This window comes from Mauremys mutica, chromosome 11 (assembly GCF_020497125.1).
Source record: "Mauremys mutica isolate MM-2020 ecotype Southern chromosome 11, ASM2049712v1, whole genome shotgun sequence".
Taxonomy (NCBI): Eukaryota; Metazoa; Chordata; order Testudines; family Geoemydidae; genus Mauremys; species Mauremys mutica.
The window spans coordinates 75,376,880-75,403,074 of record NC_059082.1 but is presented as its reverse complement, the minus strand read 5'-3'; the positions used below and the strand labels follow the sequence as shown (position 1 = coordinate 75,403,074).

General features: G+C 47.5%; 1 long non-coding RNA gene across 4 annotated transcripts in view; it reads right to left on the bottom strand.

Annotated features, from left to right (window-relative positions):
* Positions 1–25,953, bottom strand: part of LOC123343677 — a 34,012-nt gene extending 8,059 nt beyond the window's left edge. The window contains exons 1-3 of one of the 4 annotated variants that reach the window (XR_006572313.1): positions 25,872–25,953; positions 25,713–25,797; positions 5,304–5,418 (exon numbers count right to left, since the gene is read on the bottom strand). This is a non-coding gene — a long non-coding RNA (uncharacterized LOC123343677). Of the gene's footprint in view, positions 1–1,007; positions 1,130–3,852; positions 4,130–5,303; positions 5,419–25,712 lie in introns of those variants that run through there. The other 3 variants (XR_006572314.1, XR_006572312.1, XR_006572311.1) reach the window with 3 other exon arrangements.
* Positions 25,954–26,195: the final 242 nt, after the last annotated feature.

Genomic DNA, 26,195 nt, shown 5'->3' with positions numbered 1-26,195 from the left:
GGGAACAGGGGGTTGAATGGGGGCAGGGGTTCTGGGGGGGGCAGTCAGGAAGGAGGGGGGGTTGGATGAGGTGGCAGGGGGCAGTCAGGGGACAGGGAGAAGGGGTGGTTGGATGGGGCAGGGGTCCCGGTGGGGGGCAGATAGGAGGTGGGGGCCTCCTCTAACCAGCCCTCCATACAATTTACGAACCCCGATGCGGCCTTCAGGCCAAAAAGTTTACCCACTCCGGCCTAGAGGCCCAGGCCCAAATTGTGATTTCATTGTGCTGTGCAGGGGTTCTCAAACGTCATTGCACCAGGACCCCCTTCTGCCAACAAAAATTGCTACACAACCCCAGGAGGGGGGAGCGAAGCCTGAGTCTACCTGAGCCCCACTGCCCTGGACAGGGGAGGGTCAAATCCCCAGGGCTTCAGTCCCAGGCGGGGGCACCTATAACCTGAGCTCTGCCACCCAGGGCTGAAGCCCTTGGTCTTTGGCTTTGTTCCCGGGCGGTGGGGCTCGGTTTTCAGCTTCGGCCCTGGCCTAAAGCAAGTCTAATGCCAGCCGTGGTGACACCATTAAAACGGGGTCACAACCCACTTTGGGGTCCCGAACCACTGTTTGAGAACGGCTCTGCTAGGGATCGTGAGGTGGTTACATGGGGGCTGCGAGCTGTCAGCCCCAGAGGGCTGACAGGCCTGAACCTGGTCATGCATGGGGCTGACAGGCCCAAGTTCCCATTAAATTAAATTAATATTCAATTAAACTAACTTCCCCATGTTTAATTTCTAAGGGGGAGTCACAGTCAGAGGTTTGCTGTGAGAACGAGGTCACCAACAGAAAAACTTTGAGACTCACTGGTATATATTAATAATAAAAGACCAAGCCTCTTCCAATGATCTGACAGTCTGAATAGACACAACAGGTAAAGGGTGAGAGAGAAAGATACAACATACAAGTAGAAGATTGGGATGAAAGTCCAGGACCACCTCTTATAATATGTCTGCAGAGTGCCTACCACAATGGGCCCCAAATCTGGCTGTGGCCTCTTGGTGCTACCACAATGCTTTGTTCTCTGCTTACTCACTCAGCAGCGCTTCGGAGAGTAGGGGTGTTGTGTCAGAGAGCATCAAAATGAAGGAAGCAGCGTCTGTGGCAAAGGATTTCACATACTGTGAAACCTAAACTTTGGAAGACTAGAAGCAATCTTATTAGAGAGCAGGGGACTCAGTGTTCTTGGGGAGCACACGATTCAAGTAACATCCCACTGCCGCCCAGGGAGCCTTTTGCTATGAGAGTTCAGAGAAAGCCAGACTGAAATAGCCATCTGTCCCAGCAGGATTTCCACCTTTTTAATGATCATTAAAGAACATTTCATGTTACTAATGATCTGCCTGGAAAACAAAGGATTGTCTCCTAACAGACAGTTGCATCCAGAGTCTGTTTTCCCTTCTTTGTGTTAAATGGGCACAAAAATCACAATTAAGCATTTTTACAGCGAGTGATAAATGTCTCCTGACTGCTGTGCTCAGTGTGAAAATGCCATTTGCATTTCTGCAGGTGATAACTCAGGGGACATGGACAGCGCCTGTTGCCTGGTACATGAAAAGCTGCCTTTTAATACCCTTCAGGGGAACATTTGCAATGATTTAATTTTTTCTTTCAAAGCGTATGTTAGTGTTGGTGAAAGCTGCCAGGCTGAGGAGAAAAACCCATTGATGTCAGGGGGCTTTGGCTCAGACCCTGTAAATTGAAATCCTCTACCCACAGACCAGGTGCAGCACAGCACTGCAAAACTTCCCTTATGTTGCCTTGATAATTGTACTCAATCTTGTTCTGAAGGATCTGTGTCTAGGGAAATGAGGGGAATATAGGAGTTGCCATATCAGATCCATCTGGTCCAGTATCCATCTTTGAGAATGGCCAGTAGTGGATGATGCAGACACTCGTACAAGGGCTCCGCAGTGAACAATTATGGTATAACCTTCCCGTGGGAGAAGTTTCTTCCTGACCCCATCATTTATTGGGTTTATTTGTGCCCTGAAGTATGAGGCTTTATGTATCCCTTAACAAAGTCTTTAGAATCCTAATGAATGAAACTGTGGGTGTTGTCATTACCGATAAACATTTCTAACCCTTTCATGACTCCTACAAAGCTCTTTGCCTCAGTGATATCTTGTGGCAATGAGTGCCACAGGCCAATCATGCCTGCCTAAAAATATTTCTTTCTATCACTTTTAAATGTATTGCCTTTCAATTTTATTGAACATCCTCTTGTTCCTGTGTAAAAATAGGAGTGTCCAGTTTAACTTCTCTGTACTATTCATTACTTTGTCTGCCTCGGGAGGAGAGGAATAAGAGGGAACATCATCAATTAGAGCCTCGGTCTTTCCACAGAGCAATCTCTCCTTGCTTCTTATCATCATTACTGGTACTGGAATCTCCTTCCCACTCCATACCCATTCACTCCTTGACCTCTCTGCTGAAACTACCCAGAGGCCTATCAATTATCCTGGCTTGTTTCTGGGACATGCACAGCTGTTTACTACTGAGAATACCAATTTATTTTACTCAATCTACACAACAACTGCTAAATAGTAATGATTTTCATTCTCTATCACCCCAGGGCAGATTTGAATCAGTGATGTAAGCGTGAAAGTCTCTGTGTCCCATGAGACACCCTGTCCCTCAATAGGTCTGGGTCATTCAGCCGTGTCTGTGTGACGCACGCAAGCTCGCCGAGGCACAACCGCAGCATTTGGGAAGGTGGCGTTTTTCCTCCCTGCTCTATGACAAGACACAGCTATTTATAGCAGACCAGATCCCCTTGGGGTCCTGCAATCTCCTTGTTTCTAATGCCTGACAACCTGACGGGCGTCTAAATGCCATTGATGCTTCAGGCCCTGTGAGGAATACACAAGAGACACATCTTTGTATACCAAACACAGATGAATTCCCTGCAAGGAGCCAAAGCTAAAGGTCTTGCTCACGGTGTGTAGATTAGCAAACATATTTCTCTGTACACAGTGGTCAGTGGGGGCTGGATAGTCTGGGAAAGTGCATTTTAAAGATACTGAATCTTTTCCTAGGAAAGCCCCAAGAAGTCCAAAGGAAATGTCGTAACTATCCAATAATCATTAGATAGTCCCAGGAGCAAATGGGCCCAGTTTAAAAAGCTCTGGAAAGCAAATGCAGCCAACAGTCATCATGGTTTCACAGTCTTTGTTTCTCTTTATCCCCATCAGTCCTTGTTTGCCTCTGCTGAATCCCTCTCTCTGGGAGCAGTCGGACAGGACGATGATGACCAGAGGATGGCATTGCTGGGAAGCTGAGTTGGCCTTCCTCGTTCCTAAGGCCCGTGGGCCTTGCTGAGTCCAAACACATGAAGGCTTTGGCCCTGGGCCATAAGAACAGCAGCACAGGATGCATTTTGGCTTCTTGATTAAAAGACGACTCAAGGTAACCACGACCAAACTTTCTTCTGTCCCTCCCTAGGGCTCGTGGACAATCACTGCCCAAGGGTGGATTTCATCAACTGAAAACACACCCACGCTTGGATCTTTGTGCTGCATTTAGTGAAAGGCTCAGAGGTTCAGCTTGAGGTTTGGGGTTCTTCTTATTTGAGCTAAACTCATTTCTGGTCCCTAGTTACTAACCTCTCATCACATCACATGGCAACTACCCAGGACATGTGGGCTTTGTGAAAGGAGAAGTCTAATTATCCAAGCAGTAGAACTACTAACTGTTTCCACAGGAAACAGACAGTGAAATAGGTTAAGGGCATTGACTCATTTTCCATTAACAATGCGGTTAATACACCCCAGCTCCACTGTTTACCCTACAGGACCTCACCCTATTCTAAGCTTTGTCAGACTGGCTGCAGTTTTGCCATTTGAATCAATATGGGCAAATATGCTGCAAGGTGGGTGGGTTTAAAGTAACTTTATCTGAATCTCTTTGCTGCTGCAGGAAGTCACAGATGGTTGCTCTGTGGTGTCTGGACTGTCCTACTGTCTCATCCTCTGCCAGCGGTCCTGTGCTCTCAGTTTTGTCTCAAAGCCTTCAGCACCTGGGGATGTATTTTCTGCCAGTGAATCACTGAAAGCTTTCACAGTAATCTTATTCCAGAGGCACTGGTTCTCTCTCACTCCTATTCATAAAGACATGGGGGGCTGAATTCAGACCTGGTGTAACTCTATTAAAGGCAGAACATTATGGGTTACATGGGACATGGACTCTCTCCTTGCCGGCTGCAGTAACTAACTGTACATTAACGCGGACACAGCAGAGACTGGGGAATGCTCTTTCATTCATTGACAAAACAAGTGAGTGCTACTGGAGATGCTGCAGGGGTGCCCCCCTGCTTTCCTCCCTTCACCCCATTTTCCTTCACTGCTCCCTCAACTCTCACCCATTCCCTCCACCCCCTCGGCTTCTTCTCCATCATCTGCCCCTCTATTCACTTTCTCCATCCTCTTCCCCAATTCTCCATCATTGCTCATCAATGTATTATTATTTATTCCTCACAAGTATTAGTAATGATTATTAATAATAATAATAAGGGTGTATATGTTGAGTCACTGACATGCATAGCCATGAGCAGAGACATTTAATATTCTGGTCTCACTTACACTGCTGTAAATCAGGAGTGACTCCTTTGGAAGCCGAAGATGTTATGTGGGTGTGAATGAGATCAGAACTGGGCCCATGATCCTGCCCCAGAAGTTTGTCATTTACATGGATTTCCTTCAGCCTTCACCGCTTTGATTTCCCCCCATGGCTGGTCTCCAACTGCAGGCCCAGATCCTCAGCTGTGCCAGAGCACCCCAGGTTGCAGACGAGGACAGCGGAGGAAGCACACATCACTGTCAGCCATCTTTCTACTCCCCTGAACTTAGGACAGCTAAGAACCAGTTGAACCTCTGGCATAAATTAGAGCAGCCTCAGGAATCCCCAGCTGCCTGGTTTAAAGTTGCTATTCTGGGGGCACAAAGCAGCCTTAGCAGAGGTCAGGATCTGACCCTGTCTTATTATTCACCACCACTTACTCCTCAAGAATCTCAGAGGGCCTGCCCCATGCTTGCAATAATCCAGAGCAGGGCAGGAAGAGGGTTTTGCATATTTACTTAACTAACCCCTGCCCCTCCCCAGAGATGGAAATATCAGGCAGGTTAAATGCAAAGCCAGCAGCCCAGGGGTCAGCTTTGGGTTTCCCCTTCAAAGCTCTTTTGTTCTGGTAGTAAGTCCACCACCCAGACACTTAACATACTCTAAAAGTAAATCAATGGGAACAGCAATGCCACAGGCTGGCTGTGGCCTCCTACCTTTTCTTATGTCCCATATGGTGGAGAAGGGGGAAGTTCTTAAGAATATCATCCGCATCTCAGTTTTCCCATTTGATATTATTCTCCTGACTGCATGGAATTAAATCAAAGGAGGCTGTTGGGAGGAAACAAACAGGAAATGAAACAATGACAAAGATATGGTACTGCCATAGCTTAAGGAATACCCAGGGCCCTTAAGGAAACAATGGGGGGACGCTATTAATTAGGAAGTGCTCACCTGCCTGGTTCCATCCCGACTTGCAAGTTAATTTTTCCCAGGCCTGAGCCTAGGATCCAGGGGACACCAAACCATTAAAGACCCCTGTCTAGAGAGGAAGTGGGGTGAGCGGGCAGCAGCGGCTGCAGATGAGTCGCTAACAGAGAGAAACACTTGGAGAACCCCTGTCTCTCCCAGGTGCAGAGGGCTGGGCTGAATGGAACTTACCCAAAACTTGCAAGGTAAGAATAAAAGTTAGGTCTGACCCAGGCGGATAGGCCTTTTGTTGTTTTATCCCTATGCTCTGAATGCGATATACCTGTGGGTAATAAATAATATTTTCCATTGAAGAAGCTGTTTGAGTCACTTTAATCAGCTGCTGTCACAAGCTCCCCGAGGAAAGGGGTTAAACACAGTTGGGTCTGTCACCTTATCATGGTTGGTAAACAGGGTGACTGCAGCCCTAAGACCCAGCCTAGGACTACGGGGCTCTATCCAGAGAGAGGTGAAGGTACCACAACCTGTCACTAAAGAGGTGCACTAAAAAGGGTCTAAAGTGCAGCTCTCCCTGTAACCACGATCTGTGTTATTAGTGAAATCCTTAAATCAAGCCTTTGGATTCAATGGCAAAGTATCATGATTGCAGTGTTCTTATAACAGCGAATACACAGCCAAAGTTCTGTCCCAGCATGCACTGGGCTCACTATAAAATCTGGGATGGACACTGTCAGAGGGAGCCTCGTCTTTTGTTGGTCTAGAGTCCTGGTCAGGCATGTGGAAGGGGTCCCCCAGCACATTATATTCATCTCTCCAGTATGCACCTTTTTTGGGCATTCATAGGGGACATACTCCAAAACTAACAAGTGGGACTGTTCCTTATACTTGCATATCTCCTGCACTCCAGTCCAGCCAGCAGGTGTCCGAACAGTCCCTTTGCCTTCCCTAGCAAGGATCATGCCTCCAGATTCCCTTACAGGCCAATCCAGGATTCAATTCTCTGCTTCCTTAGCAAGTCACTTAGTGTCTCCGTGCCTCAGTTTCCCATCTGTAAAACGGGAGGAATGGTACGCCCCTGCCCGCAGGTGTCTTGTAAGGATAAGTACACTAGAGACTGTGAGGTGCTCAGATACTACAGTAGTATGGACCTTATAAGTACCTAGATAGATTCAACACTTGCAAACCAACATTTTTCCAAGTGAGGTGTCTCCAAGTCAAAGGCCTTCTGCTTGGTGCCCCTTGCTGATTGCAAGAAGCAGCCTGAAGAAATCATTGCCTGGAGCATTACAGTAAAGAAATGGTCTGGGGCTGGCAGAATCAGGGGCTGGTTAGTTTGTCATCATCATCATCACTGAATGGGGGAAGACAGTTTTCATGGAGCTGAAGTGTAACCTTTGATTTTGCACATTTTCAGTGCAGCAGCCTGTTCCTGTTGCATAGCTCCATGTTAGCCAAAACACTGCATTTTGGCAGATAATTTAAAAAAAAAGGCAAGTACATTTCAAATATCTTTTATGGGAGATGATTCCTGAACTCTGAAAATACTCAGGAGGTGGGAAGCCTTGATCCCTTCCATACAAGCTTACAGACAAGAGACAGATCGGAGCGTACTGTTCCCCATGTAGAATTGTTTTATAATAGGGAAGCAGTTATCATTGGACCTGACTTTCAGAGGTGCTGAGTTTCCATTGACTTTGGCTGGGTTTGTGAGCGTTTAACACCTTTAAAAATGAGGCCTTTATTATTTATAAATGCCTCTCTGCTCACCGTGCAGTAGCTTCCTGGGTCTAAAAGGGGTGTTTCTTTGTGTATGTCCAAATATGATCAGATGTGTTTCTGATATGCAAATCTTTGCGAATCCTCTCCTGAACATAAACTGATCCCCGTCCATCTCAGGTGCAGTTAGCTTCATACAAAGTGAAGGGTTCTCTAGCTTGACTCCCCTTCCCCATGCTGTGCAGCCCAGAATTTTGTCACCCTTAGCCAGTGCAGGTTGGTGAGGCAGTGAGACTATTAGTGATTTCTGATTACCTTAGCAAAGCTGAACTTGCGAGGGATGGTCATCCCTGAAAGCACCTTTCTCCACGGCTGCCTATTGACTATGAGTCAGAGATCCACCATCTGTCTCCGACTCCTGCGTCAGATATGGATTACACATCAAATGCATCCAACTCGGGTGTTGCATAATCCATTTTCCACTTGAGAGTTTTTTATTCAGTTCCCAGGGTTTTTTTCTCAGCTATTTGTTGCAGAAAAGTGTGGCTGCTTATGCAGGATGTGAATAAAAAAAAAGCGTATGATGAATGTATTGTTTAGGCAGATTTATCCCATTATGTAGTGCTCACAAGCTAAGGAGTTGTTATTTCTCCGGGCAGTGAAGGAAAGTGTAATACACTATATGGAAAATAAAAGAAAGAAAGAAAAAAGAAAGGAAAGATCTAGACAGTGAAGTGAAACCATCTTAAACTAGAGTACTTGTGGTACTCCGGTTTTGTTTTTTTTTGCGGATACAGACTAACACGGCTGCTACTCTGAAACCCATCTTAAACTAGTTACTGGCAAAAAAATAGAACTGCCAATGATATTAAAGCTCACAAGTACCTGCTAATACATTATGATAGAGATCTGGACAGTTAAACTAATAAAGCTATGAAATCTGCAACAACCACACAGCCTGAGGATCTCAGAAAGCCGTTAATGCTCAGAAGAGGCCTTTCCATTTCCAGAGAGATAAGGACATTTCCAGATATTAACATGCATAAGCAGCAACAGGTAGATGGTATGTGAAGCCCAGATGACAGTATCAACTTAATCCCCTGAAGCTCCAATATCTCTTTAATTGTCTTGACTTCCTCCAAAGAAGTTTGCAGGTTGATGCATGTCAAACGTATTACTAGTGATGGGTCCAAAGCATCTCCTTGCCTTCCTTCTTGTCTCTCACGACAAGTTTCATTATTTTGTTACTTCTGCCTAGTGCCCGGGGATCTTTCTGCAGTTCAGAGCATACTCTGCATAACAACTAGCATGGAACCTGCTGTTTTACAGGCTATCTGCCTAGGTACCTAAATGGCACCATTATTGTAATTCCTCAGTGCTTCATGATCATTAATAAATTTATCCTCTCGGTGAGATAGGAAATTAGAATTATCCCCATTTTACAGACAAGAAACAGAGATGCAGCGACTGGTCTAATGTCACACAGGGGGTCTCTGGCAAAGCAGGGAAATGAACCCAGCTTTCCTTTGTCCCATCCCAGTGCTTTAATCACAAGACATCCTTCTTCTAGACTCTCTAGGCTCTTTTGGGGGTACACAGTATTTATAGGAAGAACTGACAGGTTCCTTTACAGCTCCATAGTGCAGCTCAATAGTCAAAGCTGGAGTGGCTCCCAGAAGCTCATCTGGGGATGGGGAGTACCACGTAAAAACTGATGGCACAATATGGCAGATGAGCATCAGGGAGAAGATATGCTACAAAGACAGGAAAGGCAAAAATTCTCCTCCTAGAGCCACCTTGGTAGTAGCCAGCTTCGATATTCTGCTCTTCCTACACATGGAAACCTGCACATGCAAGGACAGCAGCACTGCAAAGTCAAGCCTTAGCAGGAGGCTTGTCCTTTATGGGATGGTAGGTGTCCTCTTGAGAACTAGAGGTTCTTCAAGTGAAGTTGCAGGCAGAGGAGGAGCTCTGTAAGGATAACAGGTTGACCTCCGGGCTTATATGTTCTCAGGAATTTGCAAATCACTTTGTTCGGCGTACAGGTCAAGCAGTGATTTTTCTGACTGCCAGCCCTGTAAGCTCCAACTCCGATCTGAACATCAAACAGGGCTCTGTCTGCCTCCCACACCAGCATCATCAGGAATAAATATAGTCGAGCATTTTACTGATGCTCAATACAGAAGAGAACCCAGCCTGCTTTCCCATGCCAGTGTTGGTTCTGCAGTGCCAACAGTAGCAAAAACTCAGTAGAGTAAACAGATGTAATTCAGTGACTGAAAACACACAGGGCTTGATTCTCCTGCACTCATTCTGCACCAGTGGAGCCTGTTGACTTTGGTATACTTATTTCTATTAGTGTGAGACTGGAACAAGGCCCACAGGGAACAAAATACAGTAGATGCAAAGTTACTGTCATACCAGTTGCTGTAATTCCGTTGACTTAATGTAGTTGCTTCTGATTTACAAGTCAGAGCTGGATCAGGCACCAGAGGCAGAGTAAGAAGGTGCCATTTTTATATTGTCAAATTTACTTCTGAGAACAAATACCAAAAGAGCACTTCCTAAGGGTTCCTAGCTTCAATGTGCTCATTTTTCTGCCTATGAAAGGATGGAATTCTCATTAATGCTCTCAGGTAACCCTGAAGTCTCAATGTCTGATGGTTTGCAGCCATCCGTCTGCTCTGCATGTGCCCTCAGGGACTGACAGGGGCAATTGCATCCTTAAATAAATCTTTAGGCAATTTGTGGCATTGGGTATTGAGTTGCCCTCCTGTTGTCTGGTATTTCCGGAGAACAATGCAGTGGCATGATGAGGCCCCGTACAGTGATAATTCCAATAATAAAGAAAGAGAGAGATTTTCATCCACATGGGCTTTTGTTGGAACTTTCAGGAACCTGATCTCAGCTAATAATGACCTCTCCATCTCAAGTTCCAAACAGCCCCGTTCTGCCCAATTCAGTGAACACCTGCCTGACTGCAGACTCTGCAAACAAGCAGCATTTAATGGGCTATACCAGCCACACACCATAAACCAATAATCCAGCACCAAGTCGGAGCAAAGCTACTGCCTCCACACAGCTCCCTCCTTTTTAATCCCCCAATAAGGAGCATCTGGTCACAGAACACAGAAATAAACCGTTGTCCTGCTGGCTACGACACCAAGTGTGAAGCCAGTATCATAATCCCTGCACTGAACCAGTACTAGACAATTACCATGCAGAAGTAAAATGCCCATCAACATTGCCAGGGTATATACACTGCTATGAAAATGCTCCCACTGGTGGGGACATAGATGGCAAAAAGACATTGGAGTGAAGAAGCTCACACTGGTGGTACCCCAGCCACTAGCAGAGGCACATACCAGATCATAGCTGTTAGGGCAGAGAACTGCTGAGGAACATATCACGCTGCTTAGGGCCTCTCTAGATGCACATCTAATCCAGTCTATTTCAGGTATTGCTAGGAGAGCCACTACAGGAGAACCCAAGCACCCTACACACGTATTACATTTCCCATACTGATGTTTGCCTTGGGCATTGGGACATATGCTTTTATGAGTGGAGTTAAACTGAAAAGGGGGGACTTTGCAGAATAACTAGACACCGTGTCCTGGAGAAACCCATTCTACAGTAGGTAACAAGCAGATGTATTGCAGTAACTCCTCCAACAGGGACTTTTCCTTGCTGTTAAGGTAAAGAACAGTTAGTTCTCTTGGCCCCTGTCATGCGGTTCACTACTCAGATGCCTCTTCATGGCCACACCTTGGGAGTAGCTCTCAACTACTCTGACGTCCCTTCCTTCGGTTGCTCACTCCATCTCTCTCCCTCTCCGGACTCGATTGCTCCCTCTTCATGGCTCAACCCTTTGAACAGGTCACTATAATTTTCCCCTTACAGGATACCAAAGTCCCACTGGACAATCTGTCTCAGGCAGTCTTCCGTTCCACTGCCCAGCCCATGCCACATCCCTAGTGGCTGGCAGGGGAACCCGGGCCTGCCCACTACTCTAGGTTCCAGCACAGGCACCCTATGCCCAGCAACCTTGGTCTACCCAATCTCAGACCTACTGCAGTTCCCCTGGGCTCTTCCTTTCTTCGTCTACTGGCCCACCCTCCAGGTTACCACTGGAGCCTCCTATGGTTACTTCACCCTCTTTCAGGTTCTTGCCAGCGTCTGTATTCTGAGGCAGGATCCCAGGGCTTACACTCCCCCTAGACCTGCTCCTTGTCTCTAGCCCACTCCCCTGCATTCTAGGAAGTGACTAAGAGTTCCTTCCTGTACCACCAATTTCCTCTCTATATGTCTCTCCCAGCTCTTCCCCCAGCTGGGCTTCATCAGCCGTTAAGCCCAGCCAGCCCTGACTCTCCTCCAGGTGCAGCCTGTGACAGGGCTAACTGGCCCTTTTTACCTGCTCAGACCTTGTCTTGTTGGGGAGACACCCCCCCCCACCACCGTGCCGTCCACAACATTTCCTGTCTCAAGTCCACGAAGGAGCACTCAGAAGCCAGAAGATTGATATAACTGTCAGGCAGGCAGTAAAGTGGTTCCTTCCAGGGACTAGAGTAACTGAGCTTCCCCTCCACACCAGCATCAGCTACTTCGGTGAGGAAAACAAGAGATGATGCTGAGTCTCATCCACTCCCATTGCCTTCAGGATGTCCAGCCTCTTGTGGCTGGTAATGTTCATGTTACATGGTTCTGAATACACTTCTACTGGCCACCGAGTTGTGGCAAAAATAAACTTCTTTCTACCTTTTTCTGTCCCCAAAGGCTATGTGCAGTGAACTGTCCACTGCCTTTCAGTGCAGGGTCAGCTGGCTGTAATATGGGCAACATGACTGAATGGCAAAGGCCAGAAAACTGATAAACTGATCATGTATCAAAAAAACTTAAACAACGAGCCGTAGGCAGGAAAATGTTACAGGAAAGTAACATCAAACAGCAGAAGTTCTTTATCTGACTGAGGTCTATATCCTGCTTCAAGACAGCAAAGTTCTGTCAGTAAGACGGACAGAAAGGAAGCGAGAAAGAGAAAAACCACAGTGTTTAATTTATAACCCTCCATTTTCTGCATGTGCTGATGAGCCCAAGCATGTTCGATCAAGAGGCTTTTTCCCCAGTGGGTGTGTTCTGATAGATTGTTTTCTCAAGTCCTTCCTCAGCTGAGAGAAAAGTTAAGAACTTTCTTTCAATATCTTGGCATTCTGTGCTGTACAAGAGAATTCTGCAACTAAATTGGTTCAGTGGGTGCTGTGTTTCCAGACACACAGACCCAAACATGCACTATGAGTCTAAAATGACTGATTGCAGATTACGGAAAACTAGCAGCAAGAAAGAACAAATGTAACGCCTCCAGGAGAGAGCACGGTTTATGCCTCTCCTCTGTTAGTAGCTGCAGCCACTCTAAGAACAAGATGGCTGAGGGAAATTCACCTGCAGAGGGCTAGTGCAATGTCTACGCACTGGGGTGAATATCCTACCCCATAGGGAGCTCTTGTTTGGATAGGAGAACTTTTCTCTTAGGCTGGGTTACAGCTGCATCTGCATAAGATATAAATGCAATGTTTAAAAAAATTAAAGCTGAAAACCTGCAGATTAGAGCAGAAGCGGAGGCAAGGCCACAGAGTGGTGGAATACAGGGTTGTTTTTTGCATGCTTGTGATTTTCTCCCATTCCTGCATATACAGCTGAGGGTGGGTCTGTTAACGATTATTAATAATGAGCATTAGGCTGGAATGGTCGCTTTACCACCAGCCCTGGCAAAGGGCAGTGCTTACTGTGCTGCCCCTGGAGCAGAGTGAGATGCTAGCCAGTGCACTGGGGGGCAGGGGCAGAGCTCAGATCCTGTCCCTTCCCCACCATCCACCTGCACAGTAGGGAAGGGCACAGTGGCTCTGAATTACCTGCTGTCTTCTTCATGCTGCAACCGGGCACAGGTAGCCGATGCAAAGGAGTGAGGGACGCCTTCCACTCCCTTATGCTGCCAGGCCATGAGTTAGTCCTTATGAAAGGGGCTTTAGAGAGATATCTAAGATGGACGGTTCCCAGCCTGAAGGGGATTGCAATCAAAAGCCTCAACCTGGCAAAGAGTGGATTGGGGCCATGCAGATCCCACTGCAGGATCAGGGCTTCTATTAATGGATGGTTGTTCACATATATTTGCAAGCATTGCTGTTCACCGTTTCCTTTCTTTTTTTCTCTCCTTTTATTGCCAGTTCTTTAAATGACAGAGATGAGATCTCCTCTGGTCTCTTGTCCACGGATCCATTAAACAAAGCATTCAAGCAATCCATATCTATTAAATAAAACAGTAAGAAAAGATAAACACATTGAAACTGCCATCCATTAATGCCTGCTGTTCCGAGGCAGATAGAAGGATCAAATTAAAGAGGAAAAGCAGGAGGGGAGGCGAAGACAATTACTTCAATAGGTCCCCGTGGCATTCTCCGATAAGTGCGATAAGAGAATTAAGCATCATTTCGATATACTTTGCCTATTTATGAGGTGTTTGCACTGCACAAAGTCACTAAGCAAAGTAAAAGAGGGAGAAGCAGCAGCAGAAGAAAAACAATTAAGTAAATCCAGGGATCCAGGTGACTACGCAGCCCACAGCAGCATCACCAAGTGCAGGGTCAGACCCCAGACCTCCTCTGGCTATTCTCTGTGCTCCTAGGGCCCAACCTTGTGGTGCTGAGAGCCTTCAGCAAAATGCTCAGTGGCTTCAACTCCCATTCATTTCACTGGGGAGCTGAAGGCACTCAGCACCTGACAGAATCAGACCGCTAAGAAAAGACTTAACGGGCCAGATTCTGATCCTGACTCCAGCCCCTTTGCACCTCTCTGGCAGGGAAAGGGGGATGGAAAGGTGAGGAGGAATCCAGAGCAGGCTCGCCCAGGTCTATGAAATGTGAATGCCAGAGGGCCCAGGAGAGGATGGGAGAGAATTCCAGAGTTGGGAGAGGAGCTGGAGTGATCGCCAGCTCTCCGAACGGGGGCAGGTACAAGTTGCCAGCACACGTTGCATCCCTGAGGAGCTTTGGAGCAGCTGAGGGTCCAGCTCTAAACTATCATCAGATTGACAGAATATGTATAACCCCTTTGTATATCAACTGTAACTTGCCTCCTGGGGCCTAGCTCCCCCCCCCCCTTGCACCAATTTGACACCAGTGTAACTTCATTTCCCACAATGGAGCTGATCCTGGTTTATCCCAGCAAGAGGAGACTCAGACCCTTTGCATTTATACTTTTAACACAGTCCTTCATGGAGGACAAACATCTTCCTTCTATTCTGAGTATCATTCTATTTAGACGTGCAAAATATTAAACTCGCTGACCCTGGAAATTTCCTCCTTCCACATGCCGAAGCTGCTCCTTCCCGATAATGGAAGAAAAATAATTAATGCAGCACCAGTAGCAGGTTACAAATCCAAGGTTATTTCCTCCGAGTTACTGGCTGGCATTTAAAGGTAACTTTCCCTGACTGAATTATGAGTTTATTAGGCATGTGAGACATTCCGTCAGCGTGCACAGGCGACACGCAATGCAGACACGAACCCTCGGCCGGTGATTGTTCAGCTTGATTGATCCCTCTCCTGTCCAATTGTCAGCCCCAAGATTTGTACAGTGTATAGCTGCTACTTTGAATCAGAGTTTCTACAAGTTCAGACTCCTATCTCCCCCATTCATCTATTTCCCTTGCTTAGCTGTTTATAAATTGCCTCAGAACCTCCACTCAGTTCATTCCAATTAAATAAAATATTTTCTTTGATGAAGGTATCCTGAGATAGCCCTGATTGCAGGGCTCCCAAGAGTGAATAGAGGCAAAGGTTCCCCAAAGTATCAGGGCAAGTCGACACTTAAAACGCTGCATCGGCGCAGCTGCACCAATGCAGGTGTAGTGTTTTAATGAAGACACTCTACGCCGATGGGAGAGAGTTCTCCAGTCGGTGTGGTTAACTCACCTTCCCGAGAGGAAGAAGCTACGTCAGTGGAAGAAGTCTCCCACCAGCATAGTGCCATCTACTAGGGGGCTAGGTTGGTATAACTGCATCGCTCAGGGGTGGGTGGATTTTTCATACCCCTGAATGATCTAGCTATACGGATACAGGTCTGTAGCAGAGACCAGACCTCAGATTCGGTGGATGTGACATCCATTCTCTCCTCTAATCCTTGGAACCTTGAAGCAAGAGTCACCTTCCTGCTCCACCAATAAATGGCTCCACTTTTTAAAGAGACCCCGCACCCTAGCTCCCCATTTAGTGCCTGCGGGTCTGACCCCTCAGATGACTACTGGAGTGATTGATTGTATGCAGCCAGCTGCCTCCATGACTTGCAGGGGCCAACCATATAGTCAAGCAGCACTTGCACACGTAGTTAATTGTGTTGCAAAATCACTTTCATATTCACAGAGAATTCCAGGCCCTTAAAATCAATTAATCATGTTGTTAAAGTTGCTGCTTTATATGCTGATAGGACTGGCTGCCTGGTCAGTGTGAGGTGTACAGAGGTCAAATATGCCCTGAATATATATTGTTAATAAGTTGCTATAACTCCCTTTCTGCTTCAATCAGGAAGCAATCAGTCTATTCCACAGTCCATGACAAGCAGGATTTAAGCAATCACCTCTTCGCCTTAGTCAGGAATAATTGAGTGTCCTGATTTGAAAAGTACTGTCCAAAGTAAAAGTAGATGTGAAAAGAACCTGGGGTTAAAATTAGCAAGCTAATGCTCCTGAACTCAAGAAAAATGATCACCACCTTTTTGGCAAATCTGAGAGGGACATGACCTCCTTGCAAATCAAGCACCAGCTGTACTGATCTCTGTCAAGGAGCTTAAGATGGTCTGATTGTATATTAAGTTTCTGTTCATCACTGTCAATCTTCTCCTGTTATTACAGCTTTTGGTGGCCACATGATCACGGGCCATGTAGTGGCATTGGGACAATCCCGATATTTAGGTGTTTGTCCCGCATCCCAAACGATCTGAGGTCGGGACACAATTTGTCCCAATCTTTCGCTCCACCAGCAGCACTCAGCTTTTTTTTTTTGCTCCGCCAGCAGACCCCCCCCTTCAGGTGTCCCGATATTTTTTTCCTCTCATCTGGTCACCCTAAGTGGCATTCCTTGGTACACATGCTTCGGAATTCTTTGGTCTTCCTTTCTTATATGTCTCTACCAAGTGAGCCAATAAAATCAACCGCATAAGGTCTTTAAAACATCTAAAATCGTCTTTCACCCATTAAATGGGATTGGCTTTTTAAAAATTCTGTACTGAAGTTCAGGGCTGGCCTCTCAGTCTGATACGGTTAAATTTTCAAAAGTGCCAAAGTCACGTAGGTGCCTAAGGCCCATTTTCAAATGTATCATAGGCACTTCAGGGCCAGATTTTCAAAGGTATATAGACTGCTGAAGAAGCAGACACCCAGTGAGATTTTCAATAGTGTTTAACCAGCTCAGGTGTTTCTTTGCTAGGCACCTATCTGCTATTCTGACACCTAAATACCTTTGAAAATCTAGAGCCTAAAAAACCTAAGTCTTACTGAACATCAATGGGACTTAGGGTCCTGAAGGTAAAATTTTAAAAAGCATCTAAGCTTAGAAGTTTAAGTCCCATTTTCAAAAGTGACTTAGGAACATAGGAGCCAAATACCTATTGATTTTCAATTAGCTCCTAATGCCCAGATTTGTAAAGGTATTAAGATATTTAGGCATTTCTGTGCTCAGCATTGAAATTCCTAACTGATTTAGAAGCCTAAATATAATTTTCAAGAGGGTTGGAGACATTTAGGAGCCTAAATCCAATTCACAGTCAATGGTATTAAAAGGAGAGTTAGGCTCCTAAATCAGTTAGGTGTTGCAGTACTGAGAGCCATAAAGCCTAAATGCCTTTTAAAATCTGGGCCTATGTGCTTTTGAAAAATTTTGCCCTAAGTCTCTTTTGAAAATAGGTCTTAGGCTCTTTTGAAAATGTTATCCCTAGTAGCTTATTTTCTCAAACTGATGCAGAATTTACCTTAGGGCTTGTCTACATGAATACTTAGTTTGCGGCAAGCTGGGGGGTAAACCTACCCCGCACTAGCTTGCCATGCTCTAAGTGTCTGGGTGGACCCTGCTGCTGTACACTAAGAATTCCCTAGTGTGCTTTAATCTATTCCTGTTTCAAAACAGGGTTTCAAACCCACTGTAATGGGTCCTTCAAATGCTTTGGCTGATTCTGCATTAGCAACTAACCCATTTCCTATGCCAGTTGAGGGAGCACTGGAATCCTGGTTAACACCTGTTGTCAGACATGGGTCCGTTTTCCTAGAGTAGCGAGTCAAACACTGAGGTCTGTACTTTGCTCTGTCATCTTGGTCACCCTGACTGGTAATAATGTGGCCGTGGAAGCATTTTGTTACCACTTACTAAGCCAGTGCTATGCCTGTCCTTACCCGAAAGCAGTGGGAGTGCCGGAGTCTGGAGGGCAGACGTTCTCTTGCTCTGATGCTGGCACTGGTGTCTTTTCAGTCTCTGCTGCCCAGGTTTTATTTTCAACTGCTCAGATGTAAGGAGGGAGGGGGTTGGGCAGAGCTGGCTGTCAAATGCAGGAATGAGATGGGAAGCAGTTGAATCGGTTTGGGTCTCAGTGACTGGCGGGGCAGGCTCACAGCCATCCTCCTGCTGCTCTCTTAAGGAGCCAGAACTCAAGCCGGACATCTCTAATGGCAGGAAAGGGATCCGCAGGCTGGATTCCATCAGAGGGCAGGGCACATCCCTCAGGCTTCTGCCCCTCCCAAACCAGCCCCTTTCCTACCTGCCTTAGTACTTAATTGCTCCTGTGAATGAATTACTTTGACCTAAACTGTTGGTACCGACTGCAGACACAACACTGGGCCATAAACTGGCCAAGGTAGACCTGGGGTGCCTATGGAGTGGAATCAATGGGGACTGGAAGGGGGTCCCTGCTGGGAGGGCAGGGACTGGAATTTGCCCCGTTCATGAAATATCTGAATTGGCCCCACTGCTTCCTGTGTTGTGAGTTTTTGTGCCTCAATCCCTGAGCTTTGCAGGATTCAAACAAAACACTGACAACGATTTAGTAGTGATGGTGTGACGCTCGGGGGTGGGGCTTAATCCTAAACCCACTGACGTCAGTGGAAAGACTCCCATTGATTTCAGTAGGCCTTAGATCAGGCCATTAATGGTCAAGTCTTATTGTATCTGCCTATCTGAGATGAGTCAAAAGGTGCATTGATTGCTACTGCATCTTGGGCTTAGTGGGTATGTGACAGGGTGGTTGCATTATGCTGAGGACGGGGTGAAAATCATAGACGTGATGGCCAGATGGCTTGGTAGTGGTGGTGGAATTTGTGTACCTCTGGGGGTCATGGGCATGGTGATGTGTTGTTTTGTTTGCGTGAGGAGGGCAGTGGTGGTGGGTCTGATGAGGTGTAACTAAAAGGTGCAATTTGAAACATGTTTAGTTAAACCAGTGCAAACTCCAGTGTGGACATTTTTAATTTGATTTAAACCTAGCTCGCAGCTGTTTCACTTAGTTCTGCTGGCAAATTTACAGGCACAAGCTCACACAAGAGAATCGATTCTAAACCCAGCTTTGTGTCCCCCTACAATGGTTTTGTGTTGATTTAAGGGCATCTTCGGTGTGTGCACATGGCCCAGGGGCGTCTGTAATTCTGCCAATGCAGAGAGTGTTTTGATTTTGTGTTACGAGGACATTTTGGAGACTGTGTGATGTATGCACTCAGAATGTCATTGATCTCCTGTAAGTTCCATTTTCACTGCAGTGACCCAAAGGTTAGCAGCTGCCCAGCAACTCGGATGCTTTAGGCCTACGTCAAGGAAGAGAGATGTCAGGGCTCTAGCCGTAACTTCACTGATTATGTGGAAGAAGAGACCAGGGGCGGCTCTAGGAATTTGGCCGCCCCAAGCAGTCATGCCTGCGGGAGGTGCACCGGAGCCGTGGGACCAGCGGACCTCCCGCACACATGACTGCGGAGGGTCCGCTGGTCCCGCGGCTCCAGTGGACCTCCCGCAGCTGTGGAGGCAGGGCGGCAGCCGGCTCCGGCGGACCTTCTGCAGTCATGCCTGCGGGAGGTCCCCCCGAGCCGCGGGACCAGCGATCCGTCCACAGTCATGCCTGCGGGAGGTCCAATGGAGCCGCGGGACCAGCGGATCCTCCGCAGTCATGCCTGCGGGAGGTCCGCTGGTCCCGCGGCTCCGGTGGACCTCCCGCAGGCATGACTGCGGAAGGTCCGCCGGAGCCGGCTGCCGCCCTGCCGGCAAAATGCCGCCCCAAGAGCGCGCTTGGCGCGCTGGGGTCTGGAGCCAGCCCTGGAAGAGACTATAACCTTCATTCAGGTTTCCTTAGCAAAATTAATCCATGTTCCTTATACTATGGTTGGCAGTAACATAGAGTAACCCCAAGGCCCTAGCAGGGAGGGGACAGTAATTCACTGTGACCATTCAGCTTTCCTTATATACTATGTTAACTCAAATCTGACTGGAAGTTCTGAAACTGACCGACAGCCCCAGGCACTCAATCAGGAACTCCACATTGCTTCTGCAACAGGCTGCATAAAACACCGCGGAGAACCTATCCGCTAGTCCTCCCTGGGTATGTGCATAGTACCCTGTCACTGTGCAGGAAGTCAGACTAGATCATCATAATGGTCCCTTCTGACCTTAAAGTCTATGAGTCTACGAGTCTCATTTGGAGCACCCTAAATAATTCCCTCCGTCCTCTAGCCTTTCACATACTTGCACTCCTGGGGCAAATCCTGGCCCCACTGAAGTCAATGGAAACATTGCCCATTTTGAAGTCAGTGGGGCCTGATCTTTAGGGAAAAGAAGGTGCTGAGGGTGTGTGGGCTGGTTTAACACAGGCTGCCTTTGCCAGGCATGGAGTCCGGAGCTGCTGCTGGGGTAGGGGTAGCCCTGTTACCCAAATTGAAAGGAGTGAAGCACCCCCATCTACTCAGCTCTTTGCCACTGTTTTTCCCCTCCCTGCGTTTGCTGTTTTCTTATTCCACTGGAATCAGCCCCTCGGTGTGATTGGTGGATCTGGCAGTTTCAGCTTTTAATACGTCCTCAATCATTTCTGGCTTCCCTTCCCTGACAAAAGCGCTCCCTCACTTGGCCATAAAACATTGCATAAAGCATTTCCCCTCATAGCCTGGCGGGAGAGAACTGGAACAAACCACTGGAAATTTCATCCTGCAGGCTGTTTTCTTTAACCCTGAGCGTGCCACATTCCCCAAGTGTGTCCATGTAACAATCATTCTTTGCACTTATACAGCCCCTTTATTGGACGTCTCAGAGCACTTTATCCCCATTTTACAGATGGGGAAACTGAGGCACAAGCAAGGTAGGTGACCTTGCCCAAGGTCGGTGGCAGTGAGGACAATGGCCAGGTCTCCTGACTCCCATTGCCACTTAGTCTATTCACCAGAATACGCTACCCTCCTGGTAGTATCCATGGAGGTAACTGTGGGCCACAGGGCTGCCCTGCTGCTGGCCAGTTGTAATAACAAGTGACAGTAGTGCAAGAGGCAAGTGGGGAAGGGGATTGGGCTGGAAGGTTGGCAGCTCACATACGTATCCTCAAGGACAGTAGACTTGAGAACAGGGTGAAATTAGGGGCAAAGTATCCTCACAGCTCTGTCAGGGATGCAGGAGATTCTGGAATCGCTTACTCCCCAATCCATGCTGCGTGACTGGAAGCCATTCAACCCTACCTGAGATGATTACAGGGGCTGGTGCTATCCATTTCACAGGTGGGCATACTGAGGCTCAGAGAGGCCATGTGGCTGAGTGAGTCCTGGGCAGAGCCAGGACCACAGCTCAGGCCCTGCACTCATTCCTTCAGGCCAGGCTGCTGTCCGGGAAGTTAAATTAAAAGCAAACAAAGCCAGTGTCCCTTAGAGCTGGGGGGGGAGGAAGCAAATAATTTCACAAGGAGCCACCTTGGCCAATAGAGCACTGCCTGGAACTCCCACCCCAACACACGCATGGGGAGGAAGCTCTCATCCCTGCTCTCCCCAGCTCCCGGATTATCTTGGCTGCACAGTCAATTAACCACACAGGAAGGTGAAAGTCAAGAATCATTTTGAATATCTCCCCGCCCCAACCCAGCCTGGTTCTCGTTCTGAACCCAAACCTTGCGAAGCCAGAGAGAGCAGCTCCCCCCCTAGAAACCAGAGACAGGCACAGAGGTTTGGTTACTCCGCGGCTCTTGGCATCGAGCCAGCAGGGGCACCGACTGCACTACAAACAAGGAAATGAGCGGTAATTTTCCAGCCCTACTACTGCAGCTGCTGTGAGCGCCCGATCTACGCCAGTGGGCACTTTGCACTGCGCCAACCACTCGCAGGGCCGTGTCGCCGCAGGGCAGGCAAAGCCATCTTCACCTGGAAAGGTCTGTAATGCAGACACAGGAAACGTAGTTCTGTACAGCAGGAGTGTTTTCGGGAGACCAACGGCACCACCCAATTCAACATGGTGTTTGGAGTGGGAGAGGCACCCCTGCCCATTACTGAAACCTTATTGGCTGTCTGGCTGAGAGGAAGAGAGACCTGTATTTTTGGGGTGGGCTTTGGAGACCCAATTTCCAATATAATTGGTGGGAGCTGGGTGCCCAGGTTCTCTGGGTGGCTTTGAAAAGCTCCATCTTTTTGCTCTTCTAATGACGTGCACAAAGTCACCCATACTGTCACAAACAACAGTTGGGAGGGAGAATCCCTGCAACCTCCTACAAGGGCTTTAGCTCCCCTCCCCCCACCACCTACCCATACAAAATTCAAGCACTGGTGTAGGGGCTTTGTCCATCGCTGGGCATTTTTATGTTAATAGAACCCTTGCCAGAGCACCTGTCTCCAGAGAAATGCACCTCTCCACATTCTAATCCAAATGATTAATAACATCCATTGTGCCTGGGTGTAATCTGGCTCTGAGTCACCCCGGGGGAAGAATCTTTGGCTTCACAGGGATCAGTGGAATCTGAAAACCCTCATCCCACATGTAGATCAGGACAATAGACTTACTGCTTCTTCACGGGCAGGTACCAACCCTCTCATCCCTAAGCAGAGAACAACTGATGCATGTAGCAGGTAACAGGACAACACATAGGAGTTGGTTCTTTGTCACAAGGGGAACCAAGAAGGGCACTGAGGTGAAGGAGTTTGCAATGCTGGATTTCTAACTGGCCCTGAAGCAAAGAAGCCTCTTGAATTGGCAAGGGCAGATACTATGAAGGACACACTTGGCATTGGCCACAGCTGCATTCTTTTACTTCTTCTTCTATGTTTTGGTTAAATCCTGCAAAGCTCAGGGATTGAGGCACAAAAACTCACAACACAGGAAGCAGTGGTGCCAATTCAGATATTTCTTGGATGGGGCAAATTCCAGTCCCTGCCCTCCCAGCAAGGACCCCCTTCCAGTCCCCATTGATTCCACTCCATAGGCACCCCAGGTCTACCTTGGCCATGGAGTATCCCCTCTCTCTGGTACCGTGAGCTGGTACCATCAGGTGTCAAGTTCTTGGCGTACAGGAACAGACTCCCTGTGCACCAGGTTCCCATACCATTTGGCCCGGGCGCTCCTCCAGCTGGATGGAGGGGCAGCCAGGCCAAACTTGACTGGCATTGCAAACCTATGTGCCACTCACTGAAATATGGCGGGCTTGTAAACTCCCTTGCTTGAATAGTCAGAGAAAGTGAATCAGATACCAAGACAGGCGCTGAGAAGATTGGGTTGCCAACTCTCCAGGATTGGCCTGGAGTCTCCAGGAATCAAAGATTATGTCATGTGATGACATCTCCAGGAATTTGTCCAACCAAAGTTGGCAACCCTATGAGAAGACCCTAAACGCATGCACGCACACTAAGAGGTACAGGCACCTGCCTAGGGGACTGAGATGCATTACACATTGCAAACCTGACAATGCCCTCGGCCCACCATCTTGCTTACGGCTAAACATCAATTCAGTGAAACACACAAAGACACAGCTCAGACAGAACAGGGAGCTCAGCAAAGAACGATCAGACAGGGACAGGAAAGTGACAGCAGCCAGGCGGACTAGAGGAAATGGTAAGGGGGGTGGGGGCGGCTCTGGCTTGCTTGGTTTCTGAGACAATTCTGCCCTCTGCTGGTCCACATCATTGACAGTGGTGGAGAGCAAAGATGCAGAACTTTCCTCTGGGCAGGTTTCCTGCAGTAACTCTGCCAGGTTCAGTGCTTTGGATCTAGCTTGTTTGCCACGAGGAGAATGCTCAGAGGCCAGCAAAGGACCGTTGTGCTCATCCTGTCTGACCTCCTGCATAACACAGGACATAGCACTTTCCCCAAATCAGTGGTTCCCAAACTTGAACAGCCTGTGAACCCCTTTCACTAAACTGTGAAATCTCGTGAACCCCTTCCTAAAAATGAATATTTCCAGGGATTTCAGTTTAAATTTCCTCAGTGTGATGGATAAGGTAATAATTGGAGATATACCAATCTCCTAGAACTGGAAGGGACCTTGAAAGGTCATTGAGTCCAGCCCCCTGCCTTCACTAGCAGGACCAATTTTTGTCCCAGATCCCTAAGTGGCCTCCTCAAGGATTGAACTCACAACCCTGGACTTAGCAGGCCAATGCTCAAACCACTGAGCTAGCCCTCCCCCTGCTTTGCTCTGCATAGCTCTTGGAAGTCCAGAACCACTCCCGGCTCCCCCGCTGATGGGGGCAGGCCTCAGGCTGCCAGCCCCAACTGCCCGGCCCCGCTCTTCCTGCGGCTCACGCTGTCTGCCCTGCAACCGGGTCCCACCTGCTGCCTCCAGTGCCCGGGGTCCTCTGGCCGCCATTAGTGAAAATTTTCTGGCGAACTCCCTGTCAGTTCTGTGAACCCGCAGGGGTTCGTGAACCCCACTTTGGGAACCACTGCCCTAAATGATTCCTGCTCACTGCTGCTGCTTCTGTCATTCTGTCTCTGAAGGGCCTGGACCAACCTCAGGTCAGTTTTCAAGAGCAGAGGGGTGTGCATTTGTGCCTGGCGAAGAAAGAGATACTGGGTGTCTTCCTAGAGTATATTGCTGGGAAGCGGTCAGCCAGCCCCGCATGTTAACATAGGCGTTTTAAAGGAAAAGAGAGAGACTTGGATCATTTTCACAATTCGCGTTTGCACAGCACTTTGAAAGTGCACAGCATCATTGGGCTAGATGCTGCTGTCCTTGCTCAGACAAAACTTCCCTCTAAAGTCATGATATATTATTATTTTAACTGGGCAAATGAGAGACAGGAGAGGAACACCACCCACTGAGAGCTGCCATGAAATTATTTCATGCTCCTGGGTTTTAAATAATCCCCCTTCTATTCTCCCTCTTGACACCATTAGGGCTACTGTGAATTTACCACATCTTCATATAACTTTTCTGCTACTTCTCTCTCCAACACAGACCCCATCCCCACCCCCACTCCCTACTTTATCAGCTCCAACATCATATTAAGTGGTAGCAGGGTACATAGGGTGACCAGACAGCAAGTGTGAAAAAATCGGGACGGGGTGGGGGTGATAGGAGCCTATATAAGAAAAAGACCCCAAAATAGGGACTGTCCCTATAAAATAGGGACATCTGGTCACCCTATGGGTACATGGCATTAACATAATCCAGTCTTTCTGCCTCTTTTATCCTGGAGAGATTGTGCTCATTGATGTTTCCAGAGACCTGTCAACTTCTTATCAGAGTTCATATTGCAATGAGGCAATGATTTTAGATCTCCAACTGTTTTTACAGCTGAGGAAACGGAAGCAACAAGAGGTTAAGTGACTTTGCTGAAGATCAGAGCATGAGCCAATGGCAGAGCTAGGAAAAGAACCCCAGGCTCCTACTTCCTTAATCATATGTCCTGGCCGCTGAAAAACAGCCACCTTCATAATGTTCTGTATTCTCAGAAAAGGGTAGATGAGTGTGATTCCAATACACGAACACCAATGTGGGGTTTATTAGTCATAAACTGCCAGTTAAACAGCACAGGAAGGTGACTCAAGTTTCCTCACACTTCATTTTTTCACTTAGCATGTTACAAGATTTCTCTCTGTTTACAGGGAACATCTCCCAGACGAGGATGAGAAATGTTATTCAGGGGAACAGAACCTTTACAAGTCAACAGGCTGCCAGTTAACCCGTTGACTGCTAGCATTTTCCATCTTGCCAGCCGAAGGAGAGCAGAGGATAACAGACAATGTATGTCTGTGTATATTTCAGAGGGGATACTTGCAACATCTTTCCAAACTGAGTTCCTGATAAGATCTTGCTTCATAGTGATAAGGAAAGTCGGTTACTGTTAAAATAAATTTGTTAGTCTTTAAGGTGCCACAAGTACTCCTGTTCTTTTTGTTAGGAAGACTGCCTCCTTATCTGTCCCTCTTAAAGCAACAATTACAGACCCCTGAGTTAAAGTTGCTAGGGGGCTCTCATCCCAGGGCTGAACTCTGCAGACTCACCTAGTAAAACCCACGTGTGCTGACTTGTTCTTAATTCTTAGCCCAGGGTAAAGTGAAGGTTCATTCTTTTTTATTCTTTGTGCCTCTGAAAAAAAATAATGAAAAACAAATCACCTCACTGTGACTTTATGGATGAAAGGTTACACATGGAAAACTCACGAAAGTCAAAGTTAGCCACCGCAACTCTGTTCAGGCCCCTTGCCTGGTGTTTTCTAAAGTTATATAGAGTAAGGAATAAAAGTTAGGTGCGGTGTAGCAGTTACAGTTACCATGGGAACCATAACCGGTGTGTGTGAAAATTCCACACCAATCGTTTGCATCAAAACAGTTTCTTGCATTTAAAACAACAGGAGTGAATGACCATCAACCAAAACTACAAGCCTGGCCCTACAAGGAGCTGATTTGCCTAAGGCAGGGGTTCTCAAATGGGGGGTCAGGACCCCTCGGGGGTCACAAGGTTCTTACATGGGGGGTCGCAAGCTG